At 33.7% G+C, this 23,411-nt stretch overlaps 1 protein-coding gene across 1 annotated transcript in view; it reads right to left on the reverse strand.

The window, feature by feature from the left end:
• Positions 1-23,411, reverse strand: part of CADM2 (cell adhesion molecule 2) — a gene marked incomplete at its 5' end in the record, with an annotated part of 343,268 nt that overhangs the window by 319,749 nt on the left and 108 nt on the right. The gene's annotated exons all lie outside the window — the stretch shown is intronic.

Genomic DNA, 23,411 nt, shown 5'->3' on the forward strand with positions numbered 1-23,411 from the left:
ATTGCACTGCTGCTACCATATGTATTTAATTCTTTTCTCCTTTTTCTCTTTTCTTCTCTTCTTATCCCTTCCCTTCCTTTCCTTTCCTTTTTCTTTTTCTTTTTCCTTTGCAGTCATAGGACACTAGAACATTACAGAAGACAGAGGTTTCCAGCTGATCCTACGATCCTCACCCTCTCCTGACCATTGACGCTTCCTTCACTTCCTGTAGAACTTATCAATTTCTCTTTATTTACTACAAATGTCTTTTTCACCCTTTCTTTTCTACTGTTTTTTGTTTAAATTTTATTTATTTATTTATTTGAGAGAGAGAGAGAGAGAGATAGGAAGAACAGAAGGAGAGAGATAAGCAGCCTCCCTGCTGATTGCAGAGCCCCAAGCCACCAGTGCAGGGCTGGTTTTCACAACCCTGAGATCAGCCAGAGCTGAAATCAAGTGGAGGCTTAACTGACGGAGCCACCCAGGCTCCCCTCGCCCTTTCTTTTAAATGGAAGGAGGGCGATGTGTTTCTGTCAATATACAAGCACTTAAAGAAATATGAAGTAGAAAATTATTTGTCATGAAATATGAAAATCCAGGTTTCAGTTAATATATTATTTATTTATAGATGATCCTAAAAGAAATTCATGTTTTCAGTCACACATCCCTCCTCTGTAAGGCTACGATCTCACAAGATTGAATAAAGGATAATTTTAAAAAATGCAAGTGAAAGTGCTTAAAGATCAAACTACGGGTTGTTTACTTCTGGTTTGGCAGCACAGTTTTGAAATATTACGATATTTCTTTCTTGTATTTACTGATCCACTTAGTTCTCCTCTTCATCCTCCCCCATTCTACTAAATCAGGCCCTTTTTAGGCTGTTCAGTATCATGATGGAAAATACACGTTCAAACATTAGAAAAAATGAAGTTTTCTCAAGTTTCATATTTTAAAAGCCTGGCCTCAGGAGAAAATAAAATAAAATAAAAGCCTGGGGGTGGGGGTTCTGAAACAAAAGGTTTGGAAAGAAACATGAGGGGGTGTCGTGGGGAGTTTAGACACAGCTGTAAGAAGAAAAATTCTCGAGTAGGAAAGAGAAAGGAAGTGGAGAGGCTAGTCATCTGTTGAATCACAGGCAAACAAGATCTTTGAGCAACTCTACCTAAGTAGCTCCTGGGGCTAGGAGAAGCCCCTAACGCAGACGAGGCAACATATTCAGTCTAGGAAGAGAGAGTGTTAGGAGGCCCTTCAGATTCTGTTTCCCAACCTGGCTCAAGAGCTGCAGGATGGTACATAGGCCTGAATTACTTGCATTCTGGAATAGTATGTGGTTTTATAATACGAATAGTATATACATACATATCTACAAACAATGTCTGTAATATACATTAGCAATTAACTTCAGCTGTGGAGATAGGACAGAAGTTATTACATTTTCCATATATATTTGTACATTATTTCTTGCATCTCACCTAAAGGGAAAGACATCCCTCCAGCCGCATAGGCCAAAGCCTTGTAGAAGTCCTTGATGCTTTTCTTTCTCTTTTCCTTCTGCCTCCAAACTATGAAAAAATTCCACTGGCTATCCTAGGCAATCAAATGCAATTTCTTCTTACCAACTCTGTGCCAGCACATACTAAAAGCCACCATTATCTCTTTTCTATAATATTGCATTAACTTCTCTACCTCCCAAAGAGTAACTAGAATTATCTTCTAAATGCACAAAGCAGATCATGTCAGCCTTCTGCTGGAAATCCTCCAAAGCTTCCCAACTGACTCATTCTAAAAGCTGAAACTACTAAGCTAGCTTCCTAGGCTTTATGCAACCAGGTCATGTTATCCCTTGATTTCATCTACATCTTTTCCATATCTTACACCCTCTCTTTCTACTCACACCAGATAACCTTACTCTTTCTTAAGCAGCAAGTACATTCGTGCCTAGCCTTTGCACTGGTCTTACTCTTTACTCTGTGTTCTTCAGACAATATCCTCTTTGCCTGTGCCCTTGACAGCTTCAGTTTGTCCAAATGTCAATAAGGCCAATAAGGCCTTACCTTATTTCATTAAAAATAGAAAGAAAAAAAAAAAAAAAAAGTGTGGGGCAATACCTCCACCTACAGGTATGTCTTGACCTCATTCCCTGTGTGGCCTTCATGGTACCCATCACTTTCAAATGTAACTATACCATCTCTGCCTCCTCATTTTTTGCTGTGTTGTTGTTGTCTTCCTGCACTAGGATATATGTTCAGAGCATATGGACTTTGCCTCTTTCATTCATCATATATACCAATAAAACAGAAGCCCCTGAAACACAATTTTTTTTTGCAAGTCAATGAATATAGAATTTTAATATTCTTTTAAAATTATGTCTTGTGACTTAAGGCATCTCTTTTTTTCTTAAAATCATGCCTGCAATATTTCAATAAATGCTTTAAAATCTCCTTTCAAGTGATTTTAATCTTTTTGTTTAAATTGCTTCCACCCTCAAGCTGCCCTGTTGTGCTGTTCAGTGTAGGAATTCCCATGTCTGACTTTGTAAGAATAAGACTTGTAGAATATTCCACCCAATACAAGGAAGATTGTGAATTCCTTTTATACCAGGATCAATAACCATCTGAATTGGACAGATTAAATTAGCCACAGGCTGGTTTGGAGGCAGGAGGATAGATGGACAGCTTCTGCGAGTCTCTTGTAGTTCTATACAAAGTGTTTGTTAAAGTTTCAATGAGAAAAAAAAGGCACGAAAATGCAAAGGTAAACATTCTGCTCTAAAGTGATAGAGACAAATGGCCTTCTACAGCACAAACCTTTTCAGAGATGTTATAGATCATCTGCATTATGTTTTTGTGTTGGCTGTGAAAAGGATATGTGGAAAAAGGCACTACTTGAAATTCAGTTCCAATATCATGTTGGTTGAAAAGCTGTGCTTCTTAGTAAATCCAACCAAATACACTGACATTTTCGGAGTGCATCTGATACATTTCAATAATTAATTCTTAAGTCAAGAAAGAGTCAAGAAATCAGATGAAGAAGCACAGTAGTCTGAAAATTGCCAGTGGGAAGGAAAAAAAAAATCAGCCATAGATAGAACCTTTTCAAGCTGAAAAGAGGTCAGTGGGATACCACTGGGAACAGGGATGAAGCTTCGGGGGTTTTATTATTGTTATTTACATAAACCACCCAGAGAGTAACGTGAGCTGCTCGGGCCGTAACTTTGCAGAAATTGGTAGACTTGGAAAAAGAAAAATGCAATCACATCGTAGAAAGAACTAAATCAATGAAGGGTGTATATAACAAGCAGTCAGAGGGAAAAAAATCTCAGACGAAAATATATTCTTTTAAAGAAAACAGATTGGAGCTGGATAGGAACTCCAGCACACCTCCACCAGGAAGTGTAATCTATATTCCATAGATGGCCTTCGTCTTTGGATCCGTGCCACCGGGTTGCCAACTGGAACACTAGAATTATATTTGTAGTTAAATATTTTTTAATGTGGAAAAGATAAGTTTCAAATAGATTTCAGACATGATATAATTGCTACTAAGAAAAACCAACATAAATTTCAAAGGCTCCGTTTTGCAAAAATATGTTTCATGATGTCTCAGGTTATGTTTCCTTTCTGCTCCTAAATTATTACTCCCTCAAATACTGTCAACAAAAACCACAACTGAAATAAAATTTATAATTTAAGTCGCTGACAGTTAACTTAAAAATATCAATTCAACTTAATTTATCATCTATTTTTTAATGGTTTATCATGTGTTTTTTTAGAATGGAGACAGACACAACCAGATCATTATATTTAGTGATCTATTAAGAATATTTTTTGAGAGAGCAAGCACAGAGGGAGAGGGCAGAGGGAGAAGCAGACTCCCCGCTGAACAGAGAGCCTGACTTGGGGCTTGATCCCAGGACCCTGGGATCATGACTTGAGCTAAGGCAGACGCTTAACCGACCAAGCCACCCTGGCACCCATCGAGAATATTTTTTATAGTGGATTTCAACACAAGGTCTCAGGAAAGGTTAACATACATAGAAAGATATGCATAGTATCTATAGCATGCTTTATCGGGTATAATTCACACACTGGAAATAAAAGAATACCTCTATAGGTAAATGCCCATGAGTTGGTATAGGAACCGCTAGATGACACTGTCATAATGTTGGTTCTGATCAACAGAGCCTCTAACATGGAAAATAAAATAAAAATATACTTATTTTAAAATTCATGAAAATGTCAGTGTGGACTCTTGTATTCTATAATCTGGTAATAAAAAACAAGAAAGTGTTAGATACTGTTAGGCAAAGCCCTTTATATTCCTAGTGGATACACCAGTGCTTAACACATAATAGGTAGTCAATTTACTGAAAAACATTATCTGATATCCCTAAAAATTTTTAAACAAGTAATAATTTGTAAAAAGGAGTCTTTTAGATTTAGAAATTCACTGCATACTTTCTTATAATTCAAATGATTTATGAAATAGTGGCTTCCAATTGTCTCTGTTGTCTACAAGACTTTTAAAAAAAGTAAATTATATGTACTTTACTTCCAATTTTATTGTCTAACTGAGTGAAAGAGTAAAATACACAACTCAAATGGGTGGAGTAACAAGTATATTAGATTTTTAAATCTCAGCTTGAGTAATATAAGGTGATAGTGGCATAGATAGGGAATTTTCCCTGTGAGAGATAATTTATTATTTAGTAATGAAATACCAAATATTCACTCTTATTTTTTTCTCCTGGGGAATATAAATTATCTAAAACAGGAGCAACTGACTTCACACTAATGCACTTACCAATTATATAGAGAAATTTCAAAAATATAAGCAGGGCAGCTGTTGGCTGAATTTGTATCTCCTTACGCTAAACTAAATGATGATACTAAAACATTTTAGATGCTCACTCAGGTCAAGTGGTTGAACAATTTCAACTTTTTCTTTGCTTAGGGATATTAATTCCTAGAACGGGACTCAACAAAGCACATAGCATGATCTAATTAAGCCCTATAACTCATACTAAGTATCTCAGTAGCTGAGAGACACCTGGAAACATAAAAGTATCTCAGTTTATAGAAAGGGAAGAAGAACTATTTCCTGGACAAGAATTACTGATGGGTATTTATACTATTCTGTAAAAATCCACTAGACCAGATAAGCATAGAGTTGAGCTCTGAATGTAGAGAATATGATTAAAAAGGGAACATAGAAATTAACATCAGATGTAAGGAATTAATCAGTGCTAGGAAAATGCAAAACTGCTTTAGAGAGCCAGAAGAGGGTAGGTTCCACATACTTTCTGGTAGGGCTGTGGGGCAAATTCCTTGTGCAGGAAAAGAACAACTCATCTAAGGGAGTCAACTAATGTTGTAGGGACTTGAAACTCCTAACTAGGGGGGTTAATTGTTATGGTAATTTAAAAACAAACAAACAAACTACTAGGGAATCTGTTGGTATACTGATACTAGAAGAAGATGAGTAGGGCTTCATATTGCTGTCCCAAGCAAGAAGAAAAAAGGGGGAATAAAGAAGCAAAAAAAAAAAAAAAAAAAAAAAAAGAATAAGAAGATAGTGTAACTGGTAATGATAATACAAGTATCAAAGTGAGCAAAAATTAAAGTATTTCAGATAACAAACCTGAAGAACCGTCACTATAGATTGAAACAATGGTAACCTAAAGCAAGCATTTAAAATTAGTGTGGGAAAATCTTAGTTATTTGATCCCCACACTGTCAGGAAGAGTTCATTATACCTGATTTATTACTGAAGCTATTGGATCAGATGCTATTATAGCTTTCCCTGGGACAGGCATGCAAAAAGAGCATGCCGTTTAACTATTAGAAGAGTAAAACAGTCTATAATATAAGGTGAGTAGGAGTAACACTTTTTATCTAAAGTTATCACAAAGATAGATTAGCTTACTAGATTTCTTAGAAAATGAAATGTTATTAATCTGGTTACCCATTCCAACTGAATTCCAACTGGAATGTGTACGTAATTAATTATTTTCCTTTAAGCTGTTTGATCTTAATATTAATTGCATTTGGCTATTCTTTCACATCTAATACTGTTATTCATAGTAGACCTGTTTCCAAGGTAAAATTAGCTGATTGAGTCCATTTGCAAGAGTAAGAATTACATTTTTTTTCATCTCGTATCAGAGATCACATCTGTCCTTTGCATATGACTCTCAATAACTGAAAAAAAAAAAAGTTTTGAATGCAGACTCGGGTGCCACATATCACAGAATCTGATGAGAACTGACATCACATTGCTAAATTTTGATCTTCTGACATGTCTTTTTTTTTTTTTTAATTACCAATAACAGATTGTCTCAAGAGGTAGATGACATTTTTAAAATATTTTATTTATTTATTTGAGAGAGAGAGAGTGAGAGAGAGATAGCACAACCCAGAGGAGGGGCAGGAAGAGGGAGTAGCAGACTCCCTACTGAGCAGAGGCCCATGGGGAACTTAATCCCAGGGTCATGGGATCCTGACCTGAGCTCAACACAGTCACGCAGGTGCTAAAGAGGTAAATAATATTTTTTATTCATACTTAGGCAATTGTTTAAGTTTTATCTACTCTAGTGCTTCCTCACCTGTAACTATACATGCTTTGATATTTAAAAGTAAAAGTTTTATTATCTTTCAAAATAAAAGCACTTTCTGACACCGTATTCTCTACAATGAGTGCAACTTGCATTTTAAATGTATTTTCAGTAATTTTATTGTTACCTTATTCATTCCCAGCCACTTTACTATTTCCCCTCAAATTACTTTTTTTCTCTTCCTTAATTATATGCCCAAGTTAATTTCAGATCTGTCATTTATACTTGCACAAACAATTGATGAAGCTGAAGCAGTTATATAATTTTAAAAGGAAACAAATCTCATCTAATTTGTTTAAAACTCAATAACAGAAAATATATCTTAGTATATTCATCTTTCTACCAGTTTTAGATGTAATATGACTGACATCTTAAAATTTACTGCCCATACTCCAATTCATTTTAAGGTGACACTTTCCTTTAACACTACAGAGAATTTTCAACAACAAAAGCAGCATGATTCCATTACCTCAAAATTTGTTTTGGTCTGTAAATCACTACTAGTCAAAGTTTAATAACAGAATATAGAAACGGATAATGCAACTTCTATTGTATTTTGCTATAAGGAAGTCAATGATAAATGGGATAATCTAGGGCAAAATTGTAATGTTTATTTTCTTAGGGAAAGTTTTTGCAAAAATAATATGTAGTTTCTTAAAATTAGATTATAAAAACATTCATTTTTGTTGCTAGTTTATTTTAAATCATTGAGAGTGACACATGTGTTTAGATTTTAGATTTGATTCCAAAATATAAAATATACTACTACTATTTTTGACTAGTAACTTACACCTGAATTCAGTAGGTATCTTGGAAATGAATGTGCAAATTATTAAATGTGAATAAATTAATGTGTCGCTAAATGTATTTCTAGGTGCTAGATTTTAAAATAGAACAGTTGCAGTTTATAAGGACAGCTTTCTTTTTGTGTATCTCTTACTAGGCCATGGGTGCATGTGTTTCCTTTACTTTTATTTTAAGAAATGTTCTGAAAATGACTAAGACCTTTAAAATCTTATGATTACTGAGATAGCTATAGAAGAAATGCTCATTAAATACTTCTTTTGTTCTAATAAATACAGAGTCAGATTATCATGCTGAAATGACCTCTCGGCCATGGCAAATACATTAAATAAGATTTGAGTAAAAAAATCCCAAAGTATTTGCTGATTCTCCAAAAAGCTTGTAAGGAATTTTAAAATCTATGTATCTATCTTCAGCTGTATAGCTACATTTCACCTAAATCTAAATTTATTCCTCACATTTATGACAAAGAAACTATTTCATGCAGGAAAAGTAACTTTTTATTTGCAGAGAAGGGAATTCAGTTTTTAATGAGTCGAACATCAGATTGCATAGAAACATCTATCTCTATTTCCAGGGGAAGTATATCCTAATATATAAAAATATTAGCTCTCTGATCCCTCAGCTGCTATTTGAATACACTACCACAAATGAGTTGAACCTGCATTGTGAATAAATATTATTGGGATTCCCAAACTGGTTAAGCAGCCAAGAGATTTGACACTCCTTCCCAAGCTGACTTCTGGTTGAGATGGAAAATAATTACTTCATGGACTATTTGGTGATTGTTCAACACTGTCCAAACTATTCTTGCCTTGTATCTAGACAGCATGTTTAAATGAACTCAGTGCCCATCAGATGATTGTCTCATTTTGGAGAAAATATTATATGGAAAAAAATCTGGTATCCTACTCTACCATTAGGTGGCTTTTGTTTGGCCAGCATGGGAAAACACCTAAGTGCTAAGTTAAATTAATAAACTTTTAAATTAATAAACCACATATATTATTAACACTTTGATGTTACTAAAATAACCTCAAATTGAATTCTCGGGAAAAAATCAAATTTATAACTAACCTTTAAACTGCTATGTCCAAAACAGAGCAAGATGTGCATTTTTTATGTGACGTATAGTGTGTTTTTCTTGATTATTTATTTATTTATTTATTTTTTAGTTGCCTGGGTTGCCTGGGTAGAGCTACCCAGTCAGTTAAGTGTCTGACTCCAGATTTTGGCTCAGGTGATGATATCAGGGTTTTTTTAGATCAAGCCCCACATCGGACCAAATGCTCAGCAGGGAGTCTGCTTGAGATTCTTTCTCCTTTTCTCTTTGCCCCTCCCCCTGCTTGTGCTAATGCACTCTCTCTCTCTTTTAAGTAAATAAATAAGTGGGTCTTTAAGGTTTCCTCCCTCTGAAGTATTTAGGCATATTTGGATACACTACTACAAACTAGTTGCACCTGAACTGTGAATATGTATTATTTGGATTCCCAAACTCTGATTAAGCAGCCAAGAGATCTGAAACTATCCACTTAAAGCATTGCATGCTCATGGATTAGAAGAATAAACATTGTTAAAATGTCTATACTGCCCAGAGCAAACTATTCTTTCAATAACATCCCAATCAAAGTTCCATGGACATTTTTCAAAGTGCTGAAACAGACAATCCTAATTTTTATGGAACCATAAAAGAACCCAAATTGCTAAGAAAATATTATATGGAAAAAAATCTGGTATCCTACTCTACCATTAGGTGGCTTTTGTTTGGCCAGCATGGGAAAACACCTAAGTGCTAAGTTAAATTAATAAACTTTTAAATTAATAAACCACATATATTATTAACACTTTGATGTTACTAAAATAACCTCAAATTGAATAACCTCAAATTTCCAAATTGCTAAGGAAATGTGGAAAGAGAAGAACAAAGCTGGGGCATCATGTTACCTGATTTCAAGCTTTACTACAAGGCTGTGATCACCAGAACAGCATGGTAGTGGCACAAAAACAGACACATAGATCAATGGAACAGAGTTGAGAGCAATGATGGTCAAATAATCTTTGACAAAGCAGGAAAAAATATCCAATGGAAAAAAGACAATCTCTTCAATGAACGGTGCTGGGAAAACTGGACACCTATGTATAGAAGAATGAAACTTGACCATTCTCTTACACCATACACAAAGATAAATTCCAAATGGATAAAAGACCTCAACATGAGGCAGGAATCTATCAAAATCCTAGAAGAGAGCATAGGCAGTAACCTCTTCGACATCAGCAACAGCAATTTCTTTCAAGATATGTCTCCAAAGGCAAAGAAAGCAAAAGCAAAAATGAACTTTTGGGACTTCATCAAGTTCAAAAGCTTCTGCATAGGAAAGGAAATGGTCAAAAACAAACAAACAAACAAACAAAAAACCAAAAAACAAACAAACAAACAGGTAACCCATGGAATGGGGGAATATATTACAAATGACACTACAGACAAAGGGCTCATATCCAAGATCAGTAAAGAACTCCTCAAACTCAACACCCAAAAAACTATATAATCATAACAAAAAAACGGGCAGAAGACATGAACAGGCACTTTTCCAAGGAAGTCATACAAATGGCTAACAGACACATGAAAAAATGTTCATCATCATTAGCCATCAGGGAAATTCAAATCAAAACGACATTGAGATACCACCTTACACCAGTTAGAATGGTCAAAAACAACAAGTGTTAGAAAGGATGTGAAAAAAAGAGAACCTGTGTACACTCTTGGTGGGAATGCACACTGGTGCAACCACTTAGGAAAATAGTGTGGAGATTCCTCAAAAAATTAAAAATAGAGCTCCCTAATGACCCAGGAACTGCACTAGTGGGTATTTATCCCAAAGATACAGATGTAGTGAAAGAAGGGCCATATGTACCTCAATGTTCATAGCACCAATGACCACAATTGCCAAACTGTGGAAAGAGCCAAGATGCCCTACAACAGATGAGTGGATAAAGAAGATACTGTCCATATGTACAATGGAATATTATGCAGCCATCAGAAAGGATGAATACCCAACTTCTGTATCAGTTGGATGGGACTGGAGGAGATTATGCTGAGTGAAAAAAGGCAAGCAGAGGAAGTCAATTATATGGTTTCACTTACTTGTGGAGCATAAGAAATAACATGGAGAACATTAGGTGAAGGAAAGGAAGAGTGAATTGGAATAAATTGGAGAGGGAGACAAAGCATGAGGGACTGTGGATTCTGAGAAACAAACTGAGGGTTTTGGAGGAGGAGGAGTGGGGGAATGGGTGAGTCTGATGGTGGGTATTAAGAAGGGCATGGATTGCATAGAGCACTGGGTGTTATATGTAAACAATAAATCTTGGAACACTGAAAAAAATAAAATGAAATTTAAATAAATATTTTAAGAACAACAACAACAACAAAAAAAAAAAAACTACCCAATTATTTCAAATGTGACAATCAATATTGTACAAAAGTATTATTTTAGGGAAAAGAAAATGTTATCTAATTGTTTCCTGATATTATAATTGACAATTTTCCTTTACTTTTACTTCTGTTCCTTGGTACAACATAAATGTATTTTTCTGTGGGCTGACATACTGGCAATATCAGTACTGCCATTCTAGGTTTCTGCTTTAAGGTCTGTAGTGTTGATGATAATGAAGTGAAATGAAGAATAAAAAAGGCAACCCTTTAAACCCTTTATAAATATTCAGAGGCACTGATTTAACTCATATATAAAGGTTCTTGTTTTTGTTTTTGCTTTTTCTGCTCAATGTTTCAAATGCATTCTTGAAAGGATTTTCTATTCTGTCAAATCTATTTCTCCCTAATGTTACCATTAAATACTCTAGCCCAAACTACCTTAATTTTCTCATAAACTAATAACTTTCAAGATATCAACTTGTCTCTTTGTCATATGCATAGTAATCTCATCTAATTTGTTCTTCGTGAGCATTCAGTAAGTCTTTCAAATTATAAATGTGAGACTACCCCATCATCTCTGTCCCTATCTCCATTTAAAATGCCTAAATGGATTTTCATTGGTTTTAGAATGAAAAAAATACTCTTTAACAGACACTTCAAGGCACTGTGTGGGATTTTAGTAAAGTTGTAGAATACAAAATTAATATAAGAATTCAGTTGTGTTTCTGTATACCAACAAACTATCAGAAAGAGAAATTAAGAATTAACTGCATCTAAAATAATAAAATACTTGGGAATAAATTTAACCAAGGTGGTAAAAGATCTGTATACTGAATACTATACAACATTGATGAAAGAAACTAAAGACAACATAAATAAATGAAAGATACTCATGTTCAGGGATTCAGAAAATAAATAGTGCTAAAAAGTCTCCATTACCTACAGCAGTCTACAGATTCAAATCAATCCCTCCAAAAAGTCCAATGGCATTTTTCACAAATATAGAATAAACAATCCTAGAAGTTGTACAGAACCACAGAAGAATTCAAATAGCCGAAGCAATCTTGAGAAAGAATAACAAAACTTCAGACATCATGCTCCCTAATTTTAAACTATGTTACAAAACTACTGTAATCAAAAAAGTATGGTATTGGTATAAAACAGATGCATTAGTCACTGGAGCAGAATAGAGACCCCAAAAATAAACCAATGTGGTAAATTAATTTTTCACAAAGGAGACAAGAATATACAATGAGGAAAAGATAGTCTTTTTAATAAACAGTGTTAGGAAAACTGGATAGCCATGTGCAAAACAATGAAACTGGACCACTAATGTACACCATACACAAAATCAACATGAAATGTATTGAAGACTTGGACATAAGACCTAAAGCCATAAAACTCCTAGATGAAAACATAGGAGGTAAGCTCTTTGACACTGGTCTTGGCAAAGATATTTTATGTTTGATATCCAGTGCTATTTTGACCCTCAATCTCACTGATTCTTCCACAGAAACTATATTGGCTTTTAGTCTCCTGTTGCCATCCCTTGATTGGAAAGTTTCTCCCTCTCTTCTTCACCTCCTTAGCTCTGATTAGTTCTTTAGTTCTCTTCTGATCATCACTTTTTCCAAGAAATTTGACTGGAGCCTTCTTCTACTAAAGTAAATGCATCTGTAATCAGATCTTATCATACTACTATGCCATTGTTTTGCAGAAGCAAATTTAAATTTCTTCAGGTGAATATTTGATTAATCTCTATATTTTATACTAACTGGCAATTACCAAGGTTCCTAGTGATTCTATATTGATAAACCCAATGGTACATTCTCATCTATCATTCAGTTCTCATCTATCAAGAACATTTAATTCAGTTGCTGATTCCTTAATTTGTTTCAACTTGTTTCTCACCATCCATTTGTTCTTGAGTTTTGAGCACCTAAGAACTCAGTCCTATGATTTTGTTTTCTTCTCTAAATACATTTATGTCTTAGATAAATCCATCCTTTCTTACAGCTTTATATACTACCCATAGACCCCAATTTCCAGATTTTCTTTCTACAGTGCAGAACTTTCTCCTGAATTTCATATTCACATAGCCAATTTCTACCTGTCTTTGTCACTTGGATCTCCAACTTCATGTATTCAAGACAGTTTCCACTATTTTACTCTGTGCTTTCCAACATCTTCTCCATCTTATAAATGTACTTGTGTCCTTCTAGTTTTTCAGGTATATCTATCTATCTATCTATCTAATCTCCAAATCAAACATTGAAATCATCCTACTTTATCCTTTATATGCTGTTACACTTCCATTCAGCAAATTCTATTAGGTATGACTTCAAATGATCACTTCACACCATCTCCATTGCGATGATTCCAGTCCTGCTGCCATCATCTGTCCCCTGATTTCCTGGAAAAGTGTGCTAATGTCTTTCATTGCAAATCTCTCTTCAAGGGAACATCCAAACTGATCTTATAAACACAATCAGCATATGTGCCTCCTCTGTTCAAACTTCAGTGGCTTTTCATCTTACTTAGATCAAAACAAAAATCCCTGCATGATTTGGGTCCTCATTCCCTCTACAACTACACTGTTATTTACTCACCTAATTCATGCTTCTCTAACTTCTCTTGAATATACTAAGTTCCTCACTGCCTTACAGCCTTTCTCTTCCAGATCACCTCAGCTTGGACTCTCAGCATCAATTCTCTCTTCAAATTCTCACTTGCCTCATCTCCATGTTCTACTCCCTTCTCTACTCTGCCTGCAAATTCTTACTCCTCTGCTTTGTTTTTTCATCATAATGCCTATAATATTGCAATACACTATAGTATATAATTTACTTTTTTTTCCCTCACTGATATACTTGCAACTGTCCCTGGCAATGTTGAATGAATAAATGAAAGAATAAATGAGTGAAAGCCTCATGGAGTCAAAAATAAGCAATATTTTTTCTCCCCATTGTATCATGGCACAGTATAGACATTTAGTGAAAACTTAATTTAAATTAAGAAACATTTGTTCACTCCTTTTCCAAGGATGGTCAGTAAGAAAAAGCATAGAATGGGTATCATTATTACAAAGTCTTTCCATGCACATGAATCATTGGCATTGACTCAGAACAAGGGCCATGTTTTATTTATTACTAAATATCAAGTCCTTGGCTATGTGATTATGCCTTATTTAATTAATAACTATTTACATCTGGATATCAATTAGCTATTTTAAAAGTGTTTTCACATATCCTTTTTGATATCATTATAAAATCATTTTATTTATCATTATAATTCCATGAGGTAGATAGTATTGGTATTTTTATCCTTACCTTACTCATTTGAAAAAGCAAATAAATAATAGAACAGTTACTAAAACACAGGTACTTTGATAACCATCTCTAAAGCTGTTAATAGAACATTTTGATAGTAATAAATATTTTATGCTATGATTTCAAGTCAAATGACTCTTTTCCACTAAAAACACAAAACCATCACTCCATCTAAATTGAAATATAAATTAGAATTTATTTTCAATGAAATTTAACTGTTGGCTTTAGAGCACTTATCTTGAAACTGCCCTGAAATGCACAACTATTAAACATTGATCACTATATTTCCCCTTGTAATAGACTTTTTTGTGTGTGTTTGGAAACCTGTAAGAAACCACAAACCTTGGGATTTTAATTACAGACTTTCTAAACTCCACACAGCAGCTGCAGAATAGGCAAATACCAATTTTATTAATATAATAGAATGACATGAACCAATTGAATGAATTGAGTCCCAGAAGATTCTGTCCTTTGGATGAGATGTGTTTAGATAGAATAAAATAACATTACAATGATTTATTTATGATGGAAATGAGGACATAAACTTAAAGTGGCAACACAAACTAATTTCTAATTGCTATACAAAGTTGTACCCTGCAAATGAGCTATGTTTACACATATGTTCACAGGAAAGCTCCAAACTTTATTTTCATTTCAAGAGTAAAAGGGAGGCAGGGGGAAATGAAACTTCATTAAATTAAGTGAAAAATAATATTCTTTTAGATTTGTGAATGAAGTATCTAGAGGAGTCTTTCTATTCCGACCCACACTAATTTGTACTATGCAACATGAAGGACAATTGTTCAACAGTAACGAATAAGATACTCCACAGAGGAAATACATCAAATACATGTCCAAACCCTTATCCAGTGAGAAATAAAAACCAGAAACTACATTAAGTGTAACTGCAGTTTAAAAACAAGAAAAGTTATCTGCATTTTGACCCACTGAATCATCTTTCAATAAAATTTTAATGAACATAACTCTTTAACCCTCTTCCAATTTCAGCATTTCACATTAGTTATGACTAAAGCTTTTCTAGAACACTATTCTTCTTATTGAGAAACTACTGCCTCATCTTTCCAGACAGAGAATATCTGAGGAGTGAGGTTAACATATGATGAATGAATGAGAGACTCAAAGAAAAAGAATGAAAAACAAGAAATCTACTGGGAGAATATTTCCCTTGCCATTAGGTAAGTGCCACTAGATAGGTCCCATTTATTTCTTCCCAATAACAACTGCTCATCATTCTACTTTACCCGCATTCACAGCCCCAATCCTACTTGGGTGAATGGGACCTAGACAAATATATTTAAATAAGTAAATAACATTAAGGTGAATTGTAATGATTAATTTACTCTGAAATCTTTAAAGCCTTTAAAAGAGTAAAAGCTAGAACTCAGGAGTCAGTAACTCTGATTTGAAATTGTTGGCTTCCCTCTTAACTGATTTTGTGAACTTAAATTTCCTAATTCTTTGCTTCATCTTCCTCATTAAAAAAAAAATCAAGGTAAAAATAGTATCTATCTCAAAACGTTTTATGAGGGTCAAATTAGAAAACACATGCACAGTGTTTAGTGTAGTGTCTCACACATAGTAAACATTAAAAATGTTAGCTATATAGTTATAATTGTTAACCATTTTTTTAAAAAGTTAGAAAAAGGCTGCAGTGATAAAATTACATATTTAAAAACATCATTGCATTATCATATATATCAGTATCTGTCAATTTTCCTGGAGAAGTGAGATGAAGTAGAAGGTAGATTAAGTTTGGAAGTTTTCCTTCCATTTCTATTTTTTGGAACAGTTTTAGGAGAATAGGAATTAGTTCTTCTTTAAATGTTTGGTAGAATTCCCTCGGGAAGCCGTCTGCCCCTGGGCTTTTGTTTGTTTGGAGATTTTTAATGACTGTTTCAATCTCCTTACTGGTTATGGGTCTGTTCAGGCTTTCTATTTCTTCCTGGTTCAGTTGTGGTAGTTTTCTATGTTTCTAGGAATGCATCCATTTCTTCCAGATTGTCAAATTTATTGCCGTAGAGTTGCTCATAGTATGTTCTTATAATACTTTGTATTTCTTTGGTCACAGACACATGAAAAAGTGCTCCATATCATTCGGCATCAGGGAAATACAAATCAAAACCACAATGCGATATCACCTCACACCAGTCAGAATGGCTAAAATCAACAAGTCAGGAAATGACAGATGCTGGCGAGGATGCGGAGAAAGGGGCACCCTCCTACACTGTTGGTGGGAATGCAAGCTGGTGCAACCTCTCTGGAAAACAGCATGGAGGTTCCTCAAAATGTTGAAAATAGAACTGCCCTATGACCCAGCAATTGCACTATTGGGTATTTACCCTAAAGATACAAACGTAGTGATCCAAAGGGGCACGTGTACTCGAATGTTTATAGCAGCAATGTCCACAATAGCCAAACTATGGAAAGAACCTAGATGTCCATCAACAGATGAATGGATCAAGAAGATGTGGTATATATACACAATGGAATACTATGCAGCCATCAAAAGAAATGAAATCTTGCCATTTGCGACAACATGGATGGAACTAGAGCGTATCATGCTTAGCGAAATAAGTCAGGCGGAGAAAGACAACTATCATATGATCTCCCTGATATGAGGAAGTGGTGTTGCAACATGGGGGCTTAAGTGGGTACGAGAAGAATAAATGAAACAAGATGGGATTGGGAGGGAGACAAACCATAAGTGACTCTTAATCTCACAAAACAAACTGAGGGTTGCTGGGGGGAGGGGGTTTGGGAGAAGGGGGTGGTATTATGGACATTGGGGAGGGTATGTGCTTGGGTGAGTGCTGTGAAGTGTGTAAACCTGGTGATTCACAGACCTGTACCACTGGGGATAAAAATATATGTTTATAAAAAATAAAAAATTATATTAAAAAAAAAAGAAGGTAGATTAAGAAAAGCAACCTTCTAAAAAGTATGGCCTTGCACTTGACCCCCTTAGTGAATACATTATAGGGACATAATATGCTTTTAAATTCCCTTACATGTAATCCCCTATTATCTTTAAGAAATACTTCCCAAGACCCCCGTGGATTACTAAAACCACAGATAATACTGAATCTTATATTCACTATGATTTTTCCCATACCTACGTATCTATGATAAAGTTTAATTTATAAATTAGACACCAAGATTAACAATAATAAAATAAAACAAAATTTATAATAGAATTTGTAACAATATACTGAGATTAAAATTTTGTGAATGTGGCCTCTTCCTCTCTCATAACATCTTACTGTGCTGTGCTCAGTCTTCTTGCAATGATGTGAGATGATAAAATGCCTACATGATGAGATGAAATTAAGTGAATGACACAGGCATGATGATGTAGCATTAGGCTAATATTGACCTGACAATAGTCAGAAGGAAGATCGTCTGCTTCCAGACTAGGCTGACTGCTGGCAACTGAAACCATGGAAGGCTAAACTGTGGAGAAAGGGTGACTGCTATATTTCTAACATTACCAATATATTTCCTTAGAATAGCTTCATGTGGGATAAATAAACATAAGTTTCAATCCAAATCCAAACAGCTTCAATAAAAGGAGTTGAGTGATATTTTCAAAAGAAATTATATATAATCTTATTCTTCGATTTCTTCACCTGATGATAAAAGGAAGTAATTTTTACATTTTAAATATTATATAAGCCTTGCTATAACATAATCTTCTTATTTTTTTCTTCTTCTCTTTTGCTATTGGGTTGAACTTTTTAATATCATTTATATACTTTGGATTTTAATATTGAAATGTAAAGAAAAATGCAAATACCTAACTGGACCATTCATGTTATATATTATGTGTTTATTTTAATGTTATAATTAATATAAACATATGAATGCTATCATGATGATGAAATATTACAGATACTCAGAAAATTTTAGATTTTGGATTTGTTTTTGACTATATTTGTTTTCTTTCCACAGACATCATTTAAAGAAATAATAGTAATGATTATTACAATAATGATAGGTAAAATTTACTGAGAGGTTATTATGAGCCATTTCCTAGGTTAATCTTTTTTTAATACATTAGCCCATATAATTTTCAAAACAACTGAATGTTGAGTGAAGTTAATCAAATTGTCCAGGTGTTCAATTCAGGTAAGTTGAAAAACTAGGATTGGATTTATGTCTGACTACAAAATGGAAGTTCTTGATATATAGTGCATATTATAGAGTACAAACTGAAATACTGGTTCTCTACTTAAGACAAGACTATAGTTTGAAGCAATGTCTCAATTTCAACTTCTTTTGTGCCTTTCAATTCACCCTCAAAAGGTATAATATGATGTTATATTTTGATTGAATAGCAGACTTTATATTTACACCTGAATAAATCATTTATTTAATAATATTATGTGTGACTAGCACTTAAATCCAGTAAATTGAAATGCTGATTCTTCTCTAGACCACATACATATCTCAATTTAGATTGCTGAGTGCCCTTCATTATCTTTTAATTCTTATGCAAAGTCAGAATAATTATGTTAATTTTTATTTGAACACTGAATAATGATTATATGATTAAAGGTAATAGCAAGAAATGACATAAAAATGTTATCCCCACTATAGTTGCCAAATTCTGAATAAAAAATAAAGCCTAAAAATCAGATTGAAGATTTAAAATATATATAATGGTTTAAAACTATTTAGAAATTTTGTACTATTCTGGAACAATATTAATCACATGATACATTTAGTCCATAGGTTTATAATGAGTGAAATAAAGTCATTTCATGCAAAGAAATTTAGGAACACCAAATTACCTTTTTCACTATCTTTAAGTGACAAAGCATAGATGATCTTAACTGAAATATGAGTATAGGATATATGAATGCAAGTTAGATTGTAGATTGCTGATGTATGAATTCATTGTGATATATGGATATAGGATAGGTTGTAGAATATTGAGAATTGAAGCAGGAGACAAGTTAGAAACTATTCCAGGGAAGCTCTCAGAAATGAGCATTTTGAAGAAGAGGGATCGATGCAAAAGCTACTATCCTCCTATTAAAATTGGGAAACAATTAGGACAATAATTTTATCTCCATAAAATTAGGACCACTTATAACCCACACTAGTTATGGGGGCCATTAGGGTGGCAGAATTACATGTTTCAAATAATCTAGGAAATCAGGCAAATATTTCTTCATGAGAAGAAATGGCAAACCTCAAAGTTTCAGATTTACCAAAAAAAAAAAAAAAAAAAAAAAAAAAAGAGAGAGAGAATTTTTGTTTTTACAATCAAGTAGAAATATTCAGTAGGATGATGAAAATATCAGAGAAGATTAGTAAATCAAGTCTAGGAAAGGGTTAACTAAAATGAGCTAAGAACACTTTAGAGGAAGAAGGTGATTATAATAATCTGTTCTCTTTCAATGTAAGCAAGAGAAACCTATCTAGAAAGTTAACTAAAAGAGAGACATGTCCTAATATATTAAAACAAGGGAACTGGACACCATGAGGGCACTCTCTTAACTCTTACTTTTTGTACATTCCTGTTTCTCTTTTTTCAAACTTAATTCATCTTTTTCAGTCTACCTATATAATTTATAGCTGCAAAATAGAATAAAACTGATTCCCATTTCTCATCCTTTTTTTTGCCTCTTTCAGTTTTGCTATTCTTTCCTTCTTCTTTCCCAGTTTTTTCAGGAGAGGAATTTGATTGAATCATTTGTCTTTCTCTTAAGACTCAACAATGATGAGAAAGGTTGGTTGTGGGTACATAACCATCTAGAAAATGGCTACTTCCTGTATTTTGTAGGAGGTGAAGTTCATCTCTATGAGATGATGTAGAGAGCTAACCAAACTGCAAGAGGTGATCTTTTCAGGGTCAAAGATATAACCTAAAGAAAACCTATATCCCAGAATAAGATAGAAAAGGAGAGAAAAAAAGGCAAAGAACAGTTAAGAAGAAGATGAAGTCTAAACCAAGGGAAGTAGAAAATCAAAAGAAACAATATATATTCAGCAGGGGGAAAATGAATAATATGTGGATTGGAAAATTACCAGTGGATTTGACCACTAAAGAATTAGTGATCATCAGAATGACAGTTTCTACACAGATAAGGAAAGGGTTAGTTGCTACATGATTTGATGATATTCAGATATATCATGTTTATACTATTGCCCTCAGATACTAGTATAATAACCAATATATATTTTAAAAAAGGAGTGAGAGATAATTAGAGTAATTTTCTATGACATTCCTAATAACTGCTGTCTCCTAGTGAACTCTCTTTTTATCTGAACACCCATAAATTGCTGTTTTAAGAGTCTGTTTTAAAATGTTACTGGGAATTTAGTGTCAAATTGACCAGTCTATGGGTTCTTGAATGTAATCCTTTCTCAAAAACAAAACAAAACAAAACAAAAACAAACAAACAAACAAACAAAACAAGACACATTTTTCTTCCCAGTATTCCAGAAGCTCTCTAAATTTGGATGATTCCATAAAGCTAAATGAATGAGATGTGATCTCCAAAATTTTCCTTGGTTCCCTGGGATGTGCTTTGTTTGGGTCAGGAGAAATAAACTATTTTTAAGCAACCATCTGCTCTTGCATTACCTTTCATTTTATTTTCCTCTTTCCCACAATTCTTTTTTTTTTTTTTTTTTTTTTTTTACTTTTCCTGTTTGAAGACCATTTGCTTTGACATAGAAATTGGACAATAAAACACTGAGTAGTCCTTTCTGTTGTCTCTATATAATATACATCTGCCTCAAACCAACATTAGAAATAAAATTTCAATTTCTACTTGAGGCCCAGTTCATTTTAGAAGGGGTCATTTTTGGTCTCCATAACACTGCAGATGCAAAAACATGGGTGGCATAGGATAAACTATGTCCTTAAGCTCCCTGCAGTTTTGTACACAAGTGGAAAAATGAGACTCAAATAAAATTGGTAAGTATGGGATGGCAGGGATGTCTTCATGGGAAGTGTTAAATTGGGCATGGGAATATGTTTGCATTGCAAAATCATAGCCAGCTTGAATCCTGACATGATTTTACAGACACTTGTAACATAATTTATGGCTGTAATCTTCCAATTAAAAGTTGGTTCCTGGACTTCATAACCTGTTTATTGTACATTGACTTATCATCTATTGTTTTTAGGAATTACCAAGTGAACATAGATGTGATTATTATGAGCGGTTTTATGTAATCAAATGAAGTGATGACTTACAATCACACAATTTTATGTCATATCATCAAAATTTTTTCCTCTACTCTCATAAAAACATAGGATCTCACTCAAAAGGTGTCCTCACAATCCTTAAATGGGCTGTAGTCATTCCTGCTTTCATATGTTAGTATATATTTTTGAATTCTTTTTTCTATGTGCGACTTTTTTCCTGTGTACTCTACCCATCCTTTAATAATCAGTTCAAGCCCCACCCCTGAGGTAAAGCATTCTCCGAGGAGGATTTTTTTTTTAATATAATTTTTTATTTTTTATAAACATATATTTTTATCCCCAGGGGTACAGGTCTGTGAATCACCAGGTTTACACACTTCACAGCACTCACCCAAGCACATACCCTCCCCAATGTCCATAATACCACTCCCTTCTCCCAAACCCCCTCCCCCCAGCAACCCTCAGTTTGTTTTGTGAGATTAAGAGGATTTTAATTTCAATATGTATCTCTTTCCCTAACTCCCTTTACAATTAGGTTCTATATACTACAATTCACACATTATTATACATTGTTCTTAATTCTTCATTCTTACAGCTGTACTTTTTGGCTTTTATTATATACATTATGCTTATTTATTCATAAATGTATTCATTATCAAGTAATAAACACTTTGTGAATGTGTTTCTTTTGTTCACAACCAGAAATAAAATTATTACGGCAAGAACTGGCTAATCCTATTAACACATTTATTTGAACAACATACACAGTATAAGTGGAGGCTGAAACAAAGGGTAACAACAATTTTGCCACCTTGTCTTTTATATTTTCAGTGGTCTATAAAATAAATAAAATACTAGGAAAATAGTAGTTGCATACTAAATGCTTAGATTTATAAATAGGGAGCAGTTAACACTTCAAAGATGAACCTATGTCATAGTGTTTAAACTAGCTCTAAAACTAGAACCTGGAGGAAGACAGAGCTGAAGGGAGATGAATAATGGAGAAGGGTGGCCTTGTGGTGAATCTGAATATGAGAAATGGTGAAGGAGGCAAAACTACCTGGTAGTTCCTCCTGAGTACATGGAGGAAGATATTAGGCAGGACAATACTAAGATTCAGAAAACTCTCCACAGAGAGGTATATTTGTGAAAAGCAAAAGAAACTAGCATTATTTAAAATGTGAGTAGCAGCAGGAAGTCTACCAATTATTTTACATATTTCACCTAACTCGATCTTCATGACAATCTTTTATAGTTTTTATTCTTTTTATTGTTATTTATACTCTGTAGAAGAGGAAACTGAAGATAATAGATATATGACCAATAGGGTAAATGTAGTTTTGCTCTATATATGAAAGATACTTGAAAAATAAATGAAGGATAAAATGAAGGATAAAAGAAACATATATTTGCTATATAAGAAGAAGAAAAAATAAATATATAGATTGCTCTTGAGACTATACAATCAAAACATATAAACTATAAACCTATGATAAATATACATATATTTGAATTTTTTTTCAAAACCGTAACAACACATTGAGCCAAAAGTCTTTTTCCTTTCAGGGAGATATTCTGGCATTAGACAAGTACATCCTCTCTCATGAAATTATATTTCCAGGATTCTAGCAAATATAAACTTAATCCAACCAGGAAATGGAAGAAAAGTCATAAATAGAAATGTACAGCATATAATATTCATTTTTTAAAGGATTTTTTTTCCTTTCACATAGTTCTCTGAAGGCTTGGTCACTTCTGAGACTTTGTATCAGCTTTATTTTATGCTGTACTTTTTCCAATTCACAATTTTATCAAAGGAATTAAGGTCAACAGGCAAAATATTGGTACACAAAAGCACTGTATTCCACTTGGAATAAAGTGAAAAGCAAAGCAAGAAAAAAAACAAACAATCATGCAAACATCAACATATATCAGAAACTGAATATTTGAAATAATATATATTTATATTTGTAGGAATTTATGACTAATGTTGGTACACTGAACTAGCATTATCACTAACAGAATTGGCTCCATCAATTAACATGGCTTGGAAGATTGAGGGAAAAAAAA

Source organism: Mustela lutreola, chromosome 2, assembly GCF_030435805.1.
Source record: "Mustela lutreola isolate mMusLut2 chromosome 2, mMusLut2.pri, whole genome shotgun sequence".
Taxonomy (NCBI): domain Eukaryota; kingdom Metazoa; phylum Chordata; class Mammalia; order Carnivora; family Mustelidae; genus Mustela; species Mustela lutreola.